General features: G+C 40.5%; 2 non-coding genes across 2 annotated transcripts; one reads left to right on the plus strand and one right to left on the minus strand.

Moving 5' to 3' along the window:
• The first annotated feature begins 1,164 nt into the window (after window positions 1–1,164).
• On the plus strand, window positions 1,165–1,271 carry LOC141722058 (small nucleolar RNA R71). Its single transcript, XR_012575092.1, has one exon. It is a non-coding gene; the product is annotated as a small nucleolar RNA R71 (small nucleolar RNA).
• Window positions 1,272–8,433: 7,162 nt separating this feature from the next.
• Window positions 8,434–8,540, minus strand: LOC141722200 (small nucleolar RNA R71). The gene has a single exon (XR_012575223.1). It is a non-coding gene; the product is annotated as a small nucleolar RNA R71 (small nucleolar RNA).
• Window positions 8,541–14,616: the final 6,076 nt, after the last annotated feature.

Genomic DNA, 14,616 nt, shown 5'->3' on the forward strand with positions numbered 1-14,616 from the left:
GATCTTTAAGCTTCGGAGGCAACTTCTGTTGCAGCACATCACTGCATTCCTCCGTGAGAGCAATGGTCTCTAAGTCATCAAGCTTCACCTTCCGAGAGAGAATACTTTTCATAAACTTCGCATAACTAGGCATTTGTTCAAGAGCTTAAGCGAAAGGTATGTTGATGTGAAGTTTCTTGAACACCTCCAGAAACTTCTCAAACTGCTTATCCAGCTTTTTCTTCTGCAGCCTCTTAGGAAAAGGAGGTGGAGGATAGATATATTTCTCCCCTGTATTACCCTCAGGAGGAGTGTGCTCAACAGTAGTCTTCCTTGGTTCCACTTCTGCTTCCTTCTGCACTTCTTCTTTTTCAGCCTCAACTTCAGATTTTTGAGTCTTAGCTTTTTCAGGATTTGCAACCTTATCAGACCTCAATGCAATTACCTTAACATGCTCCTTAGCTTCCTTCTTGCCTGGCACTTCAGTATCGCTTGGAAGCGTGCCAGGTTGACGATTCAGTAATGCATTAGCAATCTGTCCAATCTGATTCTCCAAGGTCTTGATAAAAAGCTTGGCTCTTGCACATGAGCCTCAACTCCTCCAATTCAGATTTTTCATTAGCTTGAGGTAACTGCTGAAGTTGAAGTTGTTGCCTAGGGGCATATTGCGGTTGTTGAAAACCAGGAGGGTTATATTTTTTTGCTGTGTATGGCTGATAAGGTTGTTGTACCGCATTCTGATTGTTGCTCCAACTCAAGTTAGGATGATTTCGGTTATTGGGATGATAAGTGCCTTGCTGCTGTGATCTCTGAAATTTGCTCATAAATTGAGCTGATTCGCTACAGATAACACACTGTTCAGTTTCATGTGCCCCCGCACAAATTTCACAAGCACTAGTGATTTGATTAACTCCATAATTAGCCAAATAGTCCACTTTCATCGTCAAAGCTTGAAGTTGAGCAGCTATAGCAATAGCTGTATCTACTTCCAGAATTCCTGCTACCTTGCCTTGCAAAATTCTTTGCGTAGGATTTTGATATTCATTAGTTTCCATGAGCTCAATCAACTCATAAGTTTCATTATAGCTTTTGGCCCATAAGGCTCCACCAGATGCTGCATCGAGCATAGGTCTAGACTGTGTGCCCAAACCATTGTAGAAATAGTTTATAATCATCCAATCAGGCATGCCATGGTGTGGAAACTTCCTTAGCATCTCCTTATATCGATCCCAAGTCTCACACAGAGATTCTCCAATTTGTTGTGCAAACTGAGTAAGAGCATTCCTAATTACTGCAGTCTTCGCCATATGAAAGAATTTAGTGAGAAACTTTTGAGCAAGATCCTCCCATTTGGTGATAGACCCTGGTGGTAGAGAATGTAACCAATACTTTGCTTTATCCCTCAGAGAGAATGGGAAGAGTCACAGCTTGACAGCATCTTCAATCACCCCATTGAACTTGAAAGTGTCGCATATCTCGATAAAATCCCTGATGTGCATGTTGGGGTCTTCTGTAGGAGAACCCTCAAACTGAACTGAGTTCTGTATCATCTGAATCGTGCTCGACTTGATCTTAAAAGTGTTAGCCGAGATGGCTAGTCTGATGATGCTCGACTGAATATCATTGATCTTAGGCTGAGAATAGTCCATCAAAGCCTTAGGAATTTCTGCTTGATCTCCCATCACTACTAAAGCTGGTTCCTCGACTTTCTCTTCTTCTTCTACTTTCTCTTCTTCCTCAAAAACTTCCCTTCGAATCACTACAGCTTCTTCCTCGGCTTGATCCGGAGTTCTCTTACGAGCCCGCAAATGCGTATGCATACACGCTTACTAGAGTACCTAAAACATGACAAACACATAAACTAAAAGTTAACACCGAGTCCCCGATAGCGGCGCCAAAAACTTGTTAGTCGCTAAACACGCGCTAATATTTCACGCAAGTATACGCGATCGCAAGTAATATATAATTATTTCTAGTTCATTCCCACAGAGACTAGTTTAGGTTAACTTTGTGATTTATGCACTTATGCAACAATGATATGGCTATTATTCAATGCTAAGATGAATAACAATTTGGGTTTTGATTATACTACGATTGACTTTTGAGAATTGTACTAGAGAACATTAACTAAGAGATTAAAGAGAGTTGAATAATATATAACACAAACATGAGATTCTAACTTCATTAAATACTTCATTCAATAGTCTTTTCATTCTTAACCTTAGCATATAATGGTGATGACACTAATCAGATAATAGGAAACTGATAAACGCCAACTTTTATTGTACGAATACCATACTACCAGACATCCACAAAAGGGATAGAAGCTGAATAGACACCAATTATATTGAGACCCTATATGTATATAGAATTTTACAACACAACAGTTTAATGCACAAGTTATCTATCATGATTACATAGGGCAAGTAAGATGGTTAAAATTACCTACGAATCATGCATAACAATAACACGTGAACCTATACTAGCATGGCAGGTTCTAAACCCTTAAATTCACTTTCGCTTCATTAAAGATTAACACGCTATCTTATAAGTTCGCGACGCTTACAAGAAGAATAAACACAACCAAAACTAGGTTATCATACAATCACCACACACTAAGGCATCGAAATAATTTAAGTAAAGAAATCCATAAATAAATCCGCTAGAACCCCACGATACGATTAGCTCATAATCTGACTCATTATCAACGTGGGTTCCGATGAAAGCATGGTATAATAAACATTATCTTTTTTAAAAAAATAATAAACAAAGTATGTAATCCAGATTATTAGGTTCAACAAAACAAGAAATGAGCATCCAAGATTACAACTTAGAACAAAGATTCACAAGAATAAACTAGATCTTCTTTGCCTTTGTTAAATTATGCTATAGGTCTTCTTGTCATCTTCTCCTTAAGCTCCGTTATGAAAAACGCCTTTTTGTTATCTTAAAATAGCACCCCAATTAATCCAAAAGCCCATAAAAATAGTCTTCTAATTAAAATAGGAAACTGGATTCCCGACCTGGCGTGGCCGCGCGCTTCACCAGGGCGGGCACGCTGACATTCTGCTTCTCCGGCGCGGCCGCGCGCTAGCACAGTGCGGGCGCGCCGATCTTCTGGAAAAACTGAAATTGCCTTATTTTCTTGTTGTGATGAGTTGGTCTTCACGAGCCTTTATTCCTTGGACACCATCCTAACACCATATTAGCATTTTATCAATGCTAATTCACCTGAATTCCGGATTAATACCTAAAATGCAAAAATACTATAAAACACATAAAACACCAACAACTTGAGTACAAAAACACCAATTCAAAGCTTAATGGAGCGTTATAAAGTGTCATAATGCCACTCAACATTTAGCTCCTCCTGTATTGCTAAAACCTAATCAGGATCCAACAGAGCTTCTTCTACCTTTTTAGGTTCTTCCAGAGATAGAAAGCTGCTATATAGAGATTCCTCTTGAGTTGCTTTTCTTGTTTGCACTCTTAAAGATACATCACCAATAATCAGTTTAAATGGGTGATCTCTAGTCCATTTTCTCTATTGAGGTAGATTAGCTCTAGATGAAGAGGCCTCATTATTGTCTTGATGATTGACAGAGTTTTGATTATCAGAAACTCCCCCTGAGTTTATGGATATTTGACTTGAAATTTGAGTTCTTTCTGATTGTGATCTAACTTGGTTTTCAACTCCCAATGATGGATCAACGGATGTTGCTCTTTGCCTTTCGACGGATGATGTAGATTGTCTTTCAACGGATGATGCACTTGGTCTTTCGACGGATGTTGAATTATATGCTTCATTGGTTGTAGACTTTTCTTCATTGTCCTTAGATATTTGTTATTGATCACTTTTATCATCACTATCTTCACCAATCATCTGAACATTGTCAAATTTGAGGCTCTCTTGGAAATCTCCATCTTGCAGTCCTTCAATCTTTTTATCATCAAACACAATATGTACAGATTCCATAACAATGTTGGTTATGATATTGTAGACTTTATATGCTTTTCTAACTGCATATCCAACAAAAATGCCTTCATCTTCTTTGGCATCAAACTTCCCATGCTGGTCAGTTTGATTCTTTAAGATATAGCATTTGCAGCCAAATACATGAAGAAAGTTTAATGTTGGCTTCCTATTCTTGAACAATTGGTAGGGTGTCATGCATTTTGCTTAATTAACCAAAGAAATATTCTGAGTATAGCATGCAGTATTTACAGCCTCTGCCCAAAAGTATGTTGTTAACTTTGACTCTCTAAGCATTGTTCTTGCAACTTCAATAAGAGATCTGTTCTTTCTTTCTACCACTCCATTTTGTTGTGGAGTTCTTGCTGCTGAAAATTTATGCATGATCCCTTTCTCTTCACAGAATGACCTCATCATATAGTTCTTGAACTCAGTTCCATTGTCACTCCTGATTCTTCTTACTTTAAAGTCAGGATGATTGTTGACTTATCTTATGTGATTAATGATGATTTCACCAGCTTCATATTTGGATTTAAGAAAATATATCCAAGAGAACTTTGAGAAATCATCCACAATTACTAGACAGTATCTTTTCCTTAAGATGGACAATACATTGACTAGTCCAAATAAGTCCATGTGCAGTAGTTGCAAAGGTTCTTCAATTGTTGAATTAAGCTTCTTTTTGAATGATGCCTTGATTTGCTTTCCTTTCTGACATGCATCACACAGTCCATCCTTTGAGAATTCCACTTGAGGAATACCTCTTACCAAATCTTTCATGACTAGCTCATTCATAGCCTTAAAGTTAAGGTGGGACAACTTCTTATGCCATAGCCAACTTTCATCTTGACTTGCCTTGCTAAATAGACAAGTGACAGATTGTGCATTTCATGAGTTGAAATCAGCTAAGTACAAATTTTCTTTTCTCACTCCAGTGAGAACCACTTTGTTGCTTCTCTTGTTGGTCACAACACAAGCTTCAGAATTGAATGTTACCGAGTTGCCCATATCATAAAACTGACTCATACTCAACAAATTGTGCTTGAGTCCATCCACCAGGGTAACTTCCTCAATGATGACATTGTCTTTTTAATCAGGCCATATCCCAGAGTATAACCCTTGCTGTCATCTCTAAAAGTAATACTAGGGCCAGCTCTCTCCTTGAACTCAGTGAGCAGGGTAGAATCTCCAGTCATGTGCCTTGAGCACCCACTATCCAAATACCAAAGATTCTTTTTGTTTGCCTGCACACAACAAAATCAAATCAAGTTGATTTTGGTACCCAGGTTTCCTTGGGTCTTATTTTGTTAGCCTTTTTATTAGATTTCTTAGTCTTGTCCTCATTTGACTTAGGCATTTGAGATTCATCCTTAGCCAATTGAGTAGAACCCTTAAAACCATTCATTATTGCAGAATTATCATGTACAGGCTGATTAACATGAAAATGCATATTTTGTGGAAACATGTTATTCCAGTAAGGCATGCTAAATGGCATTTGTGGCATACTAAATGCAGCATAGTAAGGATTTTGTGCAAATGGCATATTAGCAAACTGTGCATTCAAATTATGTGCAGGCATAACATTAACAGTCATTGTAGGCACACTGGGAAATGAAGGAGGTGCAGACATGGGAGCAGGCATAGCAAGTTTGCAATTAACAGACAAATGATTAACACTACCACACTTAACACAGGTTTTTCTTGTTGTATATTTATCAGGTGTGTAGTTGTTATGTTTGTTAATTCCTAATTTCCCATTCCTATTGTTTTTCCTTTTAGACTCTGCTCTTACTTCAATTTTCTCCAACATGTCATTCAATTGCTTGATAGACAGATGTCCTATATTGACTCTCTTGTTTTTGTTCACTTGACTTGTTTCTCCCGGAACAAAGTTCTTAGAAACTGATCCATATTTCTCATTTACTTTCGCTAGTTTAGCTTTGCTAACTGGATTTCTTTCACTCAACGGATGTGATTCCTTGTCTTTAGACGGATAATCCTTTTGGACTTTCGACAGATAACATTCATCATCCGTCGAATCCACATCCGTTGGAAGTCCTTCTACTAGATTGGAATCAAGTTTCTCCTTGCTCTTTTTCCAGGCTTCATCACAGAAAGATTCTATACGTTGAACTTTAGTGATTTGAGCATGAACATCTCTAGATGATTTCCATGCCTTGATTACTTCCTATTCTCGTTCAACCTGCTTTCTTAAAATCTCATCTTTCTTCAAGGATTCAGTTAGTTCATCTTTAGCAATCTTGCATTCTATCCTCAATTTTTCAAACTCAACAAATTGAGTTTTTAACACAGTGTTTCTTTCACTTAAAAACATATTGTTCTCTTTAAGTTTAGTGTTTTTGATAAGTGGTATTTTATACCACTTAGAACGTCTTAAAATGGCTTAAATTGGTGTCTTGAAATTAAGTATTTTGTGTATTTGATATGTTTTTCTAGTATTTGTGCGTTTCCGGGTAATAGTTGCATTTCGGGGGAGTAATCATCAATAATAAGCCTTGGCATGTGTCCAGCATTGCGAGAGGGAAGAGAGGAGCAGATTACAGTGAAGAAACGGAGCAAAAATCGGACATTTTCCAGTAGGGGTCTGAGCGCCCGCTCACCGCTCAGCTATTCTGAGCGGCCGCGCAGGAAGCTGAGCGCCCGCTCAGCTATGCTGAGCGGTCGCGCAGGGTCGGGAAATTTTAATATTTATTTTAGACTCCTATTTCTGTTTGGCTTCCAACTTCTGAGTAATCTGAGTTTTATGGGACTTCTATATAAGTAGATTTCAGAGACGTTTCACGTGTGTTGAATCGTTGTATTAATCGAGGAGCGAATGAGATAAGGAAGAAGACCGTTTTAGCACACCGCAATGAAGAGGAAGCATATTTTCTTGTGATTCTTTATTTCGTTGTAACGTTGGATGCTAGTTTTCTTTGCTTTGAACCTATTTACTCTTGTGACGTACTCTGGTTTAATATAATTAATTTAGCTATTATTCTCTTGTGTTTATTTATCATGTTTTCATATGAACCCATGATGACGATAAGTGCTATCATGGGCTAATCATGATCATGAGGTCGTAACGGATTTACTATGGAATTTTTTAGTTAGTTGTTTAATACCTTAGTGTGTGATGATTGTATCATATCTAGTATTGGTTGTGCGTATTCGTCTTATGTGCGTCGCGAACATATAAGATAGGGTGTTAATCTCTTGTGAAGCGACGGTGGATCTCGAGATTTAGAACTTGCCATGCTAGCATAGGTTCATGTATGATGTTGCATGATTAGTGGGTAACTCTAACCATTTTATTCGCCCTGTATAATCAAAAGGAATAACTTGTGCTTAATTTATTATGTTGTCAATTTCTGTAGACATATAGGGACTCAACATAATTGATGCCTATTCAACTTCTATCTTAATTGTGGATTTTTGGTAGAATGGTATTAGTACAATGAAAGTTGGCTTTTATCAGTTTCGTGTTATTCTATTAATATCATCATTGTTGCATGCTAAGGGTAATAACAATGACTATTGAAGGAAGTAGTAACGAAGTTGTGATCTCATGAGTGTTTTAATATTGTTAATTCGAAGTGTTAATTAAGTGGTTAATTTTAGTAGTTAATTGTAGTTAATAATTAGTTAACAAATTTAAGTGTTATTGTCTTAACATTGAGAAGTAAACATACATTGGTGAGTGAGTTTAATTGAACATAATTAGTCTGAGTCTCTGTGGGAACGAACTAGAAAGTATTCTATATTACTTGTGAACGCGTATACTTGCGTGCGTTATTAGTGCGTGTTTTCGCCCTAACAAGTTTTTGGCGCCGCTTCCGGGGACTCGGCATATTTGTTTAGTTTATGTACTTACCATCATTGGTCGTAAGGACTTAGTGATTAAGACGTGTTACTTATTGTTTCCGGTTGTGTTTCAGGTACTTTAGCGAGCGTTTATGCAAACTCGTTCTCGTACTCGCAAGAGGACTTTAGATACAGCTTAGGAGACAGACGAAGTTCTTGATATTCCGGAGAAGATAGATTTTTAAGATTCGGATTCAGGAAGTGAGCAGAAAGAACCAGTAATCATGGGTGATCGTATTGCTCCGGCCGATCCAGCTCTAATGGACTTCTCTCGGCCTAAAATTGATGACATTCAGTCAAGCATTCTTCATCCGGCTATTCAAGCTAACACCTTTGAAATCAAGCCGGGCACTATTCAGATGGTGCAGAATTCTGTTTCTTTTGGAGGTGTTGCGTCTAAAGACCCCAACATGCACATAAGGAATTTTGTCGAGATCTGCAGTACTTTCAAATATAATGGCGTGACTGATGAGGCTATCAAGCTGAGGCTTTTCCCATTCTCACTGAGGGATAAAGCTAAGGACTTGTTACATTCTGAACCAGCAGGGTCCATCACTACTTGGCAAGATCTTGCGCAAAAGTTTCTGGTGAAGTTTTATCCAATGGCAAAGACTGCTGCTATGAGGAGTGCTCTTACTCAGTTTGCGCAGCAACCTACAGAATCTATGTGCGAAGCTTGGGAGTGCTACAAGGAAATGTTGAGAAAGTGTCCACATCATGGAATGCCCGATTGGATGATGATCACTGGTTTCTATAATGGTTTGGGGGCCCAATCTCGGCCCATGCTCGATGCAGCAGCTAGAGGCGCCTTGTGGGCCAAAAGCTATACTGGGGCTTATAATCTTATTGAGACTATGGCTGCAAATGAGCATCAAAACCCAACTCAGAGGATGATGCCTAGGAAGGTAGCAGGTATTCTGGAAGTCGATGCAGCCACCGCTATTGCAGCGCAGCTCCAAGCGTTGTCTATGAAGGTCGATTCTCTAGCTACCTATGGAGTCACTCAAATAGCTATGGTCTGTGAGCTTTGTGCAGGTTCTCATGCTACGGATCAGTGTTCTCTTGTCAACGAATCTGTTCAGTATGTGAACAATTATCAGCAACAACAGCAGCCTGTGCCAGCTACTTATCATCCTAACAACAGAAATCATCCAAATTTCAGCTGGGGTAATAATCAGAATGCTATTCAGCCACCATATCAGCAAGGTGTGAGTAAACAGTTCAATCCACCTGGATTCCATCAACCACAGCAGTATGCTCAAAGGCAATCATATCCTCAACAGGGAAGTGCAGCTGCACCCACTAGTGCTAATTTTGAGGAACTTAAGCTGTTGTGCAAGAGTCAGGCGGTTTCTATCAAGACCTTGGAAAATCAAATCGGTCAAATAGCCAATGTAGTGCTCAATCGTCAACCTGGAATACTTTCAAGTGACACAGAAGTACCAGGCAGGAAGGAAGCTAAAGAGCAAGTCAAGGCTATTACCTTAAGGTCTGGGAAAGTTGCTGATGCTAAAAAGGCAAAAGAAGGAGAAGCTGAAATTAGAGATGAAGAAGCTAAGAAAAAGGAGAAAGCGGCGGAACCAAGGAAGACTATTGTTGAACACACTCTGCCTGAGGGTAATACAGGGGAGAAACAACTCTATCCTCCACCACCTTTCCCTAAGAGATTGCAACAACAAAAGCTGAATAAGCAGTTCGGTAAGTTTCTGGAGGTGTTCAAGAAACTTCACATCAATATACCTTTCGCTGAGGCTCTGGAGCAAATGCCTAGTTATGCGAAGTTTATGAAGAGTATTCTTTTAAGGAAGGTGAAACTGGATGACCTTGAGACCGTTGCTCTAACGGAAGAATGCAGCGCTGTGCTGCAGCAAAAGTTACCTCCAAAGCTTAAAGATCCAGGTAGCTTCACCATTCCTTGCACCATTGTCAAGTTGTCAAATTGTCATTTGACAAGTGCCTTTGTGATTTGGGAGCAAGCATCAATATGATGCCGTTGTCGATCTTTAAAAAGTTGGATTTGCCTGATCCAAAACCCACCTACATGTCTCTACAATTGGCTGATCGTTCTATTACTTACCCAAGGGGCATAGTGGAGGATGTGCTAGTCAAGGTGGATAAGCTCTTCTTTCTTGCAGACTTTGTTATTCTGGATTTCGAGGAAGATAAGAAGATTCCCATAATCTTGGGAAGACCTTTCTTGGCTACTGGCCGTACCTTGATAAATGTGCAGAAAGGTGAACTTACTATGCGGGTACAGGATCAGGATGTGACCTTCAATGTATTCAAAGCAATGAAATTTCCTACAGAAGATGAGGAGTGCTTAAAAGTGGATGTGATTGATTTTGCGGTTACTTCAGAACTCGATCATATACTAATGTCTGATGCATTAGAAAAGGCCTTAGTGGGGGATTTTGACAGTGATGATGAAGATGGCAACGAGCAATTACAATATCTTAATGCTTCTCCCTGGAGGCGAAAGCTGGACATGCCGTTTGAATCTCTTGGTACTTCTGACCTCAAGAATGCTGAAGGAAAGCTCAAACCATCAATTAAGGAAGCACCTACCTTGGAGCTTAAGCCATTACCTGAACACTTGAGGTATGCCTTTTTAGGTGATGCATCTACTTTACCTGTCATTATTGCATCTGACCTTTCAGGTAGTGAGGAGGACAAGCTCTTAAGGATTTTGAGAGAATTCAAATCGGCTATTGGATGGACCATAGCAGACATCAAAGGGATCAGCCCTTCATATTGCATGCATACGATTCTGCTAGAGGAGGGTAGTAAGCCAACTGTTGAACAACAACGCAGACGTAATCCTATCATGAAGGAGGTGGTGAAGAAAGAAATTCTGAAATGGCTGGATGTAGGCATCATTTATCCCAATTCTGACAGTTCTTGGGTGAGCCCCGTGCAATGTGTACCTAAGAAAGGAGGTATCACTGTGGTATCAAATGAGAAAAATGAGCTCATTCCCACTCGAACAGTTACAGGATGGAGAGTATGCATGGACTACCGAAAGTTGAACAAGGCCATGAGGAAGGATCACTTCCCTCTTCCATTTATTGATCAGATGCTTGACAGGTTGGCTGGTCATGAGTACTATTGTCTTCTGGATGGTTACTCAGGGTATAATCAAATTTGTATTGCACCAGAGGATCAAGAAAAGACTACCTTCACTTGTCCATTTGGCACATTTGCTTTTCGCAGAGTTTCGTTTGGGTTATGTGGCGCACCGGCCACTTTTCAGAGATGTTTGATGGCTATATTCTCTGACATGATTGGGAATAATGTCGAGGTGTTCATGGACGACCTCTCCGTCTTTAGACATTCATATGATGAATGTTTGAATAATCTTCGTGCCATGCTCAAAAGGTGTGTGGGAACTAATTTGGTGCTCAATTGGGAAAAATGTCATTTTATGGTGCGTGAAGGCATTATTCTTGGGCATAAGGTCTCTAGCAAGGGTCTTGAGGTGGATAAAGCCAAGGTGGGAGTCATTGAAAATCTTCCACCACCTATTTTTGTGAAAGGAATCCGTAGTTTTCTTGGTCATGCGGGTTTTTATCGGCGTTTCATCAAGGACTTTTCGAAGATATCTAAGCCGCTGTGCAACTTGCTTGAGAAAGATGTGCCTTTCAAATTTGATGATGAATGTTTGACGGCATTCGAGACTCTTAAGAAGAGTTTAATCACGGCGCCAGTTATTACAGCACTGGATTGGATAGAGCCTTTTGAGATGATGTGTGATGCGAGTGATTATGCGGTAGGCGCAGTTCTTGGGCAGCGCAAGAATAATCTCTTTCATGTGGTCTACTATACTAGCAAGACCTTAAATGGGACCCAAATAAACTACACCACTACTGTGAAGGAGCTCTTAGCTATAGTCTTTGGTTTCAAGAAATTTCGATCTTATCTGTTTGGGATAAAAGTGACAATATTCACTGATCATGCGGCCATTCGCTATTTGGTTTCCAAGAAGGATTCGAAGCCGAGACTCATTCGTTGGGTGCTCTTACTACAGGAATTTGAGTTAGAGATCAAGGATCGGAAAGGTACTGAGAATCAAGTAGCTGACCATCTCTCTAGATTGGAGAATCCCGAGTCTACTTCAAAGGATAAGACATTGATCAACGAATCTTTTCCGGATGAGCAGTTGTTCGCAGTTCAGGAGGAAGAGCCACACGGTTTGCAGATATTATAAACTATCTTGTCAGCAATATTTTGCCTCCTAATTTGACCTCAGCTTAAAAGAAGAAGTTTCTGCATGAGGTGAAGTGGTATATGTGGGATGAACCATACTTGTTTAGACAGGGAGCTGACCAGATCATCTGGAGATGTATCCCGTTCTGTGAGACGGAGGGGATATTACGAGACTGCCACTCCACAGTTTATGGTGGACACTATGGTGGTGAGAAGACGGCAGCTCGTATTCTGCAAGTAGGTTTTTTCTGGCCTACTTTGTTTAAAGATGCTCATCAGTTTGTTTTAAGGTGTGATCGTTGCCAACGAGTGGGAAATTTGACGAGAAAGGATGAGATGCCGTTAAATGTGATGCTTGAAGTCGAGGTCTTTGATGTTTGGGGAATCAATTTCATGGGGCCTTTTGTCTCGTCCTGCAACAATCAGTACATCTTGTTGGCAGTCGATTATGTCTCAAAATGGGTAGAAGTCAAAGCTCTACCGACAAATGATGCAAAGGCAGTGTTGAATTTTCTTCATAAGCAGATTTTCACTAGGTTTGGAATACCTCGGGTAATCATAAGTGATGAAGGGTCGCATTTTTACAACCGTAAGTTCACTACTATGATGCAGCGTTATAATATGAATCATCGAGTTGCTACTGCCTATCATCCGCAAACAAATGGTCAAGCGGAAGTGTCTAACAGAGAGATCAAGCGCATTCTAGAGAAGGTCGTTTATCCATCAAGGAAGGATTGGTCTTTAAAGCTCGATGAAGCTGTTTGGGCTTACTAGACAGCATACAAAAGTCCACTTGGTATGTCCCCGTTTCAACTGGTGTATGGTAAGGGATGTCATTTACCTGCGGAGCTTGAGCATAAGGCCTATTGGGTGTTGAAAAAGTTGAACCTGGATCTAGATGCAGCTGGAAAGAAGCGAATGCTTCAGCTTAATGAACTTGATGAATTTCGACTCCAAGCGTACGAGAACAACAAAATATACAAGGAAAAGGTGAAGAGGTGGCACGATAGGAAGCTACATCCTAAGTTATTCGTGCCGGGGCAACAAGTTCTCTTATTCAACTCTCGTCTCCGACTTTTTCCTGGGAAGTTGAAATCAAGGTGGTCTGGACCTTTTATTGTCAAAACTGTATTTCCACACGGAGTGGTGGAGATTTTTGAGAATGTCCGGACCAAGCATTCAAGGTTAATGGTCAACGTTTGAAGCACTACTATGGGGACACGGTAAACCGAGAAGTGGTTAGTGCCGTTTTATTGTCAACTTGAGGAAGGTACGCAACGTCAAGCTAATGACGAAAAACAAGCGCTACGTGGGAGGCAACCCATGATTTGTTGTTCCAGGAACCCTTAGAAGTTAATAACCTATCCAAAACCACAAAAAAATCAGAAAAACCGGGCTGAATTTTTTTTTTCCAGTGACCCCCTGAGCGCCCGCTCAGCCTCTGCTGAGCGACCGCTCAGGGGTCGGCTGAATGATTTTTTTTTTAGTTCAATAAAAATCCAAACAAATCAGAAAAATAAAAACACAAATTTCAGCCCATAAAACCCATGACCTATTCCCCATTATCCCATGATTTTTACCCATAAACCCACTCCTAATCAAATTCTACCCTAATCCATTCCCTATATATACATACACCTATCCCACATATCTCCCACACAACTTCTACACTCAAACTCTCTCCCAAACACAAAAACATAATTCGCAAGCACTTTTATTAAGATTCAATGGCACCCAAGAGAGCAAGGACTATTGATAGCAGCAGCACTGTGCCTGCGGCTGATTCTTCAAGGGCTACTGTTGCGAGGCCTCGTTTGAATGATAGGGCTACGTAGGAGGAGTACACTAGGCTTTTGGGGAAGCCGATTCTGAAGGAGAGAGGGTTTTTACCATCGGGGAGAGATGGTGAGTTGTTACCTATGATTGCTGAGAAGGGGTGGATAGCTTTTTATGAGTCGCCTGAAGCAGTGCCGATGAGCGTGGTTCGCGAGTTCTATTCGAACGCGAAGGCCGAGAAGAATGGGTTTTCTGTGGTCCGGGGGATGACGGTGGATTATCACCCAGCGGCGATTCGCCGTGTGATTGGGCAGCGAGAGAGGAAGCCTACGGAGGAGAACTGGAATGAGAAAACTGCTGAGGATTTTGACTTGGATTTGATTTGTGCTACTCTCTGTAGGCCTGGCACAGTTTGGACCTTCAAGACTGGAACTAATGAGTATCATCACTTTTCGGCGATCACGATGAACAGGTATGCCCGTGCATGGAATGCGTTTATTTGTGCTAATATTCTGCCTTCTTCGCATGCACATGAGGTCACAGTTGAAAGAGCACAGTTGTTGTGGGGAATTTTGAATGAGGAGTACTATGTGGACCTTGGTGAGTTCATCTACCAAGGAATTCTGAAGTTTTTGAGGGGAGCTAAGCACATGAACATCCCTTATGCATCCACGGTTACTAAGCTTTGCCGAGCGGTGGGAGTTCAGTGGCCGTCTCATGAGCAGTTACAGTTGCCGGCCGCTCCTATTAATTCCGGGACTCTGAATGCGATGCAGAAGTGGACCGGTGGTGAGCCCGAGGAGTATGGGCTGGGTTATCAT

The sequence above is a fragment of the Apium graveolens genome, chromosome 4 (genome assembly GCF_009905375.1).
Source record: "Apium graveolens cultivar Ventura chromosome 4, ASM990537v1, whole genome shotgun sequence".
In the NCBI taxonomy this organism is placed as follows: Eukaryota; Viridiplantae; Streptophyta; class Magnoliopsida; order Apiales; family Apiaceae; genus Apium; species Apium graveolens.